The following is an 8,486-nucleotide window of genomic DNA, read 5'->3' as shown; positions in this document are numbered from 1 at the left end:
GAAATATATATGTGCCACTTTTTATAATTGTATTAATTGATTTTCTACAGATGCTACATGCTCTGGAGAATGACTAAAAAGGTTGCAACTTGCAACTCTCTGAAAATAAGTTTAACTGATTTATTACATTGTAACTATTGTATAATGGCAATGTTTTTCAAATACGTTTAACTCACGTTTTGGTATCAAAGGCACACATCTTTTCTAGTCCAAGTTCTCTCTAAAATAGTTCAATCTGTGTGGTGTCTATCTGCTGTTGGAAATTCTGTCTTTAGAAAGGATGCAAAACGGAGATTCACCACAGAACAGAGTTACTAAACCCAGAGGCGCAACATCGCGAGACTTCTGGGAACGCTTGCGAAACAGACAACCGACCAGGCCGGGGTTTGTGGTTTAAAAAGTTAATGAGATAAATGAAATATAAAGGCACAACGTAGATTCGAGGCAATGTCTTAGGTAGTTGAACATGTTATTACTCCAACCTCGTGAAAGTGACAAACAAAAAAAACTAAGGAGTGCATTTGATTTTGACGGCCTGCACATGCGCATTTCGGTGCGAGACGACCGTTAGAGCCGATGACGTTTTCTATGCATGAGTTTAGCTCGCAAGGTCGCCATGACATGAATTCATCCTATTTCTTTAGACTTGAGAAATGTCACTCTAAAAATAACACTATCCATAAGTTAAACATTAATGGTGTTATTACAGATGACCAAAAATGAATCGCTAAATACTGTAGCAATTTTTACAGAAAATTGTATAGCTCTACGTACTGTCAGGAATCCACAGATATGTTTTTTAACTCACTGAATAATGTTCACTCTATCAGTGATATAGAATCTAAATAGTGTGATGAACCCATCAAAGCTGAAGAGATTGTAGAGTCTATCAAACATCTAAAGAACAATAAATCACCAGGTGTTGATGGAATTACATCAGAATTTTACAAATTATTTTCTGAACAAGTAGCTCCCTTCCTATTTGAAGTCTTTTTAGAGAGTATTAAAAACAATGTTCTCCCTCCTACAATGAGTCAGGGGTTAATAACACTGAAACCTAAACCTAAAAAAGAAGTGCTGCTCATCGATAACTGGCGTCCAATTTGTCTTCTTAATAATGACTATAAGATATCACTACTTGCAAAAATAATTAAAGAAGTCCTGGATGCAATCATTGATGAAACACAGTCTGGCTTCATGAGGAACAGACATATTTCTAACAATGTCAGACTAAGACCTAATAACTGAGGATAGCTTCATATTATTTTTTAGATTTTTATAAAGCATTTGACACAGTAGAGCATCAGTTTCTCTTCCACTCCCTTGAGAGACTTGGCTTTGGGGATTTTTTCTGTAAGGCTATTAAGACTCTATGCAAATGGTAACAGCTCTATCAAATTGAAATATGGAACCTCACCTAGATTTGAGTTAAAGAGAGGAATTAGGCAAGGTTGTCCTATCTCTCCGTACTTGTTTTTATTAATCACCCAACTTCTTGCAAATTCTTTAAATAATAGTATATAGTCCTGTACAAGGTATTTCCATAGCTGGTAAAGAAATTATTATAAGCCAGCTGGCTGACGATACTACACTTTTTCTGAAAGACGCTAACCAAATTCCCATATCGATCAATGTGATACAATCCTTTTCCAAAGCGTCTGGTCTATATCTTAACATTAATAAATGTGAACTCATAGCTGTCAAAGATTGTGTGACCTTCATATTATGGTATTCCAGTAAAAGAAGAACTTACATATTTAGGCATAACCATTACAAAGGATCAGAAGTCTAGAGGCTTACTAAATTTGAACCCTCTTATTAAAAAGCCCCAGAAGAAACTAAATCAATGGCTACAGAGGGACTTATATTTAAAAGGTAGAGTCCTAATAACCAAGGCTGAAGGTATCTCTAGCCTAACATATGGTGCTCTATCTTTATATCTACACTGTAAAATAAGCAAGGAGATAGACCAGATGCTTTTCAACTTTCTTTGGAGAAACCATACCCATTACATTAGGAAAACTGTTGTAATGAACACTTATGAGAATGGTGGACTGAATTTTCTGGACTTTACTTCTTTAAATAATACTTTTAAGATCAATTGGATAAAACAATTCCTAAGAAGACCCACTTCTATCTGGAATTTTATTCCTCATCATGTCTTCTCTACTTTTGGTGGCCTTAACTTCATGTTGTTTTGCAATTATAATATTGACAAAGTTCCAGTGAAACTTTCTGCTTTTCATTGGCAGGTTTTCTTGTCATGGTCCTTAATTTATAAACACAATTTTTCTCCACACAGATATTATATATGGAATAATCGGGATATATTGTATAAAAATACCTCTCTGTTTTTAGAATATTGGTTCCGAAATAATATCCTATTGGTGAGCCAACTGGTAAATACAGAGGGTCTTTTACTCTGTTATAAAGAATTCTTATCACTTTACAAGGTCCCTGTAACACCTAAAGATTTTGCAATTGTTTTAGATGCCATTCCCTCAGGTGTTGCTATGTTATTCAGGAACATGTCAAGACCTGACCCTCAGAGCCTACCTTCTGATGACCCTGTTGACTCATCAGTAGGAAAGATTTGTTTCTCTTTTGGTCCATTCAACAACAGAGCGATACAATCCTTGTTTCAGCAGGATGTTGTATCTATACCTTATGTCATGCCTTATTGGAATGGATTTATTGATAATATCTGTTGGAAAAAAGTTTGGATGTTGCCACACACATACCTACTTATTAACAAAATTAAGGAAGTTTCCTTTAAAATTATTCATAAATATTATCCTGCCAACCACTATATGAAGAAGTTGAAGGAAAACATCAACTCAAATGGCTCCTTTTGTAATGACCACCCAGAAACAGTTTTGCATCTTTTTTTGGCATTGTATGCATGTAAGAAAACTGTGACAAGACATCAGTAGGTTTATAATTGAACACATTTATGAAGATTTTACACTATTGTGGAGAGATGTACTGTTTGGATTCTTTACATACAATAGAAATAAGCGGAATCATTTTTATGTAATTAATTTCATTATTCTTTTGGCCAAATTTCATATACACAAATGTAAATTTACAAACAGAAAACCACATTTTCGTACCCTACAAAAATAAATTGAACTGTATTTTAAGACGGTTAAATGCTCTACTAACAAAAAAGCTGTTAGAATTGTAAGTATATGCATATCCCTTAAGGTCCTTGTGTAATTGTAATGTGATATTGTACCCCCTAGCTCGATTGACTATTGTTTGTAATCTATGTATGCTTGTGTTCCCTCATGTGCTTTATGTATTGATTTGTTATTAATAAAATATATTTGGAACTCAAAAAAACAAACAAAAAAAAAGGTCGCCATGACATCGCCTACAAGTGTGATCGGGGATTTCTATTGGAGAAGCAGTTTTATTCTTTCTTCATACTGTACTGGTTTTGACCGCGGTGTGTTGTGACTGGACCGAGAATATGACACCTGATGGCCAGGCAGACACAGACAGTTGGCAGCAAGTAGGCCTTAATAGCAGTAGGCCAAAATCGTCCGGTCCTTATTTTTTCATGTGACTACGCTAGCTAATGCTAACGTTCGCTATCTAGCTAAAATGTCACTAGCTAGATAGCTAATTTAACTATAACGTCTAAACCTATAGGGTTGACTAGCTAAGTTAGCTAACTACCAGGAGCAAGCGATCCATAGTCAGGTCACTAACGTTAGCTAGCTACAATAGCTAGTCTAGCTAGGCTAATAGTTAGCTAGCCACGTTAGTTAGCTAACACTAGCCAGCTCGAACTGATTGTTAATGTTAGTTATTAAAGGGAGAATCTGGGATTGGTACATCAATTTTTGTATTTATATATTTTTAATTATTGATACTATTAGCTAGCTATTTACTCTTGACGAATATAACTCATACATGTATCATGAGCTTAGCGTTAGTTAAACTGCTTTACCACATTTAAACCCAAAATTGCATTCGCATATCTATTCCATTGTTTGTAAACAATGTACTTTTAAACAAACTCTGTATAGCTTCAAAAATGGGTTAACATTTGGATCTAATGGATGGTCAGTCCTGGCATCCATAGCTCCATTTATGAATTTGAGAGTAGTTACATTTCTTCAGCCCCATCTCTCAACTGTTTACCAAAAATGTGTCTCATTAGCCAGTATTATTATAAGCCTATTCTGTTCTGTATCATTTTGTCATATCTTTTCTCCTTTGATTATAGAAGGTCGAATTTGCAAAATGGCTAGACATGACAAACTGTACACATGGATGCGGTATTTGATGTTGCTGCTTTGTGTGGTACTTAGCTAAATAGCTAAATGTTGCCTAGCTAGCAAACAAAGCCCAGTTGAACTGCAAAAGTCAAACACACAGAAGACAGCAACTGCTGTTGTTGTCACTGTAATATTACCTAGCCTGAGAAATCCATCTGGCAAAACATAGAAGAAAAAAACAGGTCCATGTAATTTATTAGCTGATGATAAAAACATTTTTTTTAAATGAAATTAGACCACCATCCTTCTCTCTCCTCCAGATAAGTGGTTTTGTGCTGCTGGGACTTGGCGCATGGATTAGATATGGAGCAGCTACGTTTGTGGATGTCCTGGGCCCCTACTCGTCTCAGCTCAGCTACATCTGTATTGGTATGGGCTCAGTGCGGTCTTTCACGGGTCTCATTGGCTGCTGTGGGGCTTGGAAAGAGAACCACTTCTTTATCATGCTGGTGAGAGACAACAGCTGTGCAGTCAATTTCAAGGCACCAGACAATAATTGTTTTACTGTGTTATAGTACTGCAGAGTTGTGAATGTCCCACTCTTTTCCCCCTGTAAGCTACAATAAGAGGCAATATTTGACCTCTCTCTGCATTTTTTGTACCCTGTACAGTTTTTCTTCATCGTGACAATGCTGTTTGTTGCCGAAATCATTGGGACTGTTTTTGTCTTGACGTACCGGAATCTGGTAAGAATAAATGAACATGCTGGCATCTGTATCATCAAGTAGGCAAACCTACATCATAATTTAGAGCACTGTAAATTATTGATTTATATGTTGTCACGTAAAGTAGGCCAGAAGGCTAAACTTGAAAACCTAACCTCTATCAAATTAAAAAAAGATGGCAGAGCCACAAAAGTTATTCTGTGCAAGTGTGTTTATTTACAAAGTGATTCCGGAACAAAAACAACAGTACTGCCATCAAACATATACCTTTTGGGCCCGCTAAAAACAATACTACCCTATCCACAGCTCAATCCAAAAATGCCTCTCTATGAACTGAAAGAGAGGCTCCTTTTGTAGGGCTAGCCCCTCCCCTCAGAACAATTAACACAAATTAATTAGGCAATTACCTAAACAAACCTACATTTGACATTTAACTAAAAATACTAATGTATATACATTGCACATGTTTTTTATGAAACAATATCACAATATAACATTTACAAAATTACATCACTACTGACAGTTTCTTTCAATAAGTCCATTTACATTAATGAGCCATTTGGGACAGGCACTACAAAGTCAGCCCATTCCCTTAGCTCGGGTCCTTATCCAGCATACCCGGAAGCTACAGAGATTGAGAGAGAGGAACAAACAAACAAACAAACAAACGAGCTCATCCACAACATCGATATGTATAATAAATATTGCTTATATTAAATATGAACACTGACACACTGACAAGTGTGAAATGTATGTACTAAGACAGAGAAGTTAACTTGTGTGTCGACCCACATTGTTAACGTATCTGATAACGGAGCAGGGAGGAGTGATGAATGTGTGCATGTGTTAAAGTAACAAATGCTGCCCGCGGCCAGTGACGGACTTCTACGTCACATATGTATGATATAGCCTAGTCAGGCTATGCCTTTCAATAAGCTGTGATGTCTAAATGTGACAGGTTAGATTAGTGGTACGTGATGCAAGCAAGAATTCCCTGATGACTGCCAATATGGGCCCAGCAGCAAAAGACCCAATCTCAACAGCATGGAACACAGTCATGGTCAAGGTGAGAAGCTCTAATTGGGATAGGTCCAAATAGGCTTGGCTTTACTATTTGGTTCCTTTGACCACCAGAGCATCCCAGACAGTAGTTATCACAGCTAATGTCTTTGATGTCTTTATTGTTTTTTCATCTCTTAGTTCAAATGCTGTGGTTTTGAGAACTCGACTGTAGATTTCAAGGGCTCTGTGTTCAGTACAACCATGGGTTTGAACTACCCTAAGACTTGCTGCGTGAACAAGACCCTTGCAGACTGTGACGGTATCACCATCACTCCAAGTCTGATCCAACCACAGGTTACCTAACCCAGTGCCTCACTGCACTATGTTGTATCAGTTTGTGCTCTAAATCTGTAAAGCCTTAAGCCAAATGCCCCCTGTGTGTTTGGCAGTGGGAAAAGGATGGCAGTGGGAAAAGGGGCCGCAGATTGGGCAGCCTTCTGAGAATCCGTAGGCAAGCGAGTAAAATCCCACTGCCATCCGTTCTTCTTGCTAACATGCAATCATTGGAAAATAAAACTGATGACCTACGATTAAGATCCTACCAACGGGTCATAAAAAAACGGTAACATCTTATGTTTCACCAAGATGTGGCTGAACGATGATAAGGAATATAGAGCTAGTGGAATTTTCCAAGCACCGGCAGAACAGAGACGCTATCTCTGGTAAGACGAGGGGTGGGGGTGTGTGTCTTTGTCAATAACAGCTGGTGCGCGATGTCTAATATTAAAGATGTTTCGAGGTATTGCTCGCCTGAGTTAGAGTACCTTATGATAAGCTGTAGACCACACTATCTACCAAGAGAGTTCTTATCTATATTATTCGCAGCCGTCTATTTACCACCACAGAACGAAGCTGGCACTAAGAACGCAACTCTATAAGGCCATAAGCAAAAAGGAAATGCTCACCCAGAAGCGGCGCTCCTAGTGGCTGGGACTTTAATGCAGGCAAACTTAAATCCGTTTTACCATTTTTTTTACCATCATGTCACATGTGCAACCAGAGAAAAATAATCCTAGACCACCTTTACTCCACACACAGAGATGCATACAAAGCTCTCCCCCGCCTTCCATTTGACAAATTTGACGATAATTCTATTCTCCTGATTCCTGCTTACAAGCAAAAACTAAAGCAGGAAGTACCAGTGACTCGCTCAATACGGAAGTGGTCTGATGACGCTGGTGCTACACTATAGGACTGTTTTGCTAGCACAGATTGGAATATGTTCTTAGATTCATCCAATGGCATTGAGGAGTACACCACCTCAGTCATCTGCTTCATCAATAAGTACATCGACGACGACGTCGTCCCCACAGTGACTGTACGTACAGTGGGGCAAAAAAGTATTTAGTCAGCCAACAATTGTGCAAGTTCTCCCACTTAAAATGATGAGGCCTGTAATTTTCATCATAGGTACATTTCAACTATGACAGACAAAATGAGAAGAAAAAATCCAGAAAATCACATTGTAGGATTCTTAATGAATTTATTTGCAAATTATGGTGGAAAATAAGTATTTGGTCACCTACAAACAAGCAAGATTTCTGGCTCTCACAGACATGTAATTTCTTATTTAAGAGGCTCCTCTGTCCTCCACTCGTTACCTATATTAATGGCACCTGTTTGAACTTGTTATCAGTATAAAAGACACCTGCCCACAACCTCAAACAGTCACACTCCAAACTCCACTATGGCCAAGACCAAAGAGCTGTCAAAGGACACCAGAAACAAAATTGTAGACTGCACCAGACTGGGAAGACTGAATCTGCAATAGGTAAGCAGCTTGGTTTGAAGAAATCAACTGTGGGGGCAATTATTAGGAAATGGAAGACATACAAGACCACTGATAATCTCCCTCGATCTGGGGCTCCATGCAAGATCTCACCCCGTGGGGTCAAAATGATCACAAGAACGGTGAGCAAAAATCCCAGAACCACACGGGGGACCTAGTGAAGGACCTGCAGAGAGCTGGGACCAAAGTAACAAAGCCTACCATCAGTAACACACTACGCCGCCAGGGGCTCAAATCCTGCAGTGCCAGACGTGTCCCCCTGCTTAAGCCAGTACATGTCCAGGCCCGTCTGAAGTTTGCTAGAGAGCATTTGGATGATCCAGAAGAAGATTGGGAGAATGTCATATGGTCAGATGATACCAAAATAGAACTTTTTGGTAAAAACGCAACTCGTCGTGTTTGGAGGACAAAGAATGCTGAGTTGCATCCAAAGAACACCATACCTACTGTGAAGCATGGGGGTGGAAACATCATGCTTTGGGGCTGTTTTTCTGCAAAGGGACCAGGACGACTGATCCGTGTAAAGGAAAGAATGAATGGGGCCATGTATCATGAGATTTTGAGTGAAAACCTCCTTCCGTCAGCAAGGGCATTGAAGATGAAACGTGACTGGGTCTTTCAGCATGACAATGATCCCAAACACACCGCCCGGGCAACGAATGAGGGGCTTCGTAAGAAGCA

At 38.7% G+C, this 8,486-nt stretch overlaps 1 pseudogene; it reads left to right on the top strand.

The window, feature by feature from the left end:
• Positions 1–3,475: 3,475 nt before the first annotated feature.
• Positions 3,476–7,964, top strand: LOC135563619 (tetraspanin-16-like; annotated as a pseudogene).
• Positions 7,965–8,486: the final 522 nt, after the last annotated feature.

The sequence above is a fragment of the Oncorhynchus nerka genome, linkage group LG21 (genome assembly GCF_034236695.1).
Source record: "Oncorhynchus nerka isolate Pitt River linkage group LG21, Oner_Uvic_2.0, whole genome shotgun sequence".
NCBI classification, from domain to species: domain Eukaryota; kingdom Metazoa; phylum Chordata; class Actinopteri; order Salmoniformes; family Salmonidae; genus Oncorhynchus; species Oncorhynchus nerka.
The sequence above is the reverse complement of the archived record's forward strand: the minus strand, read 5'-3'. Positions and strand labels throughout refer to the sequence as shown.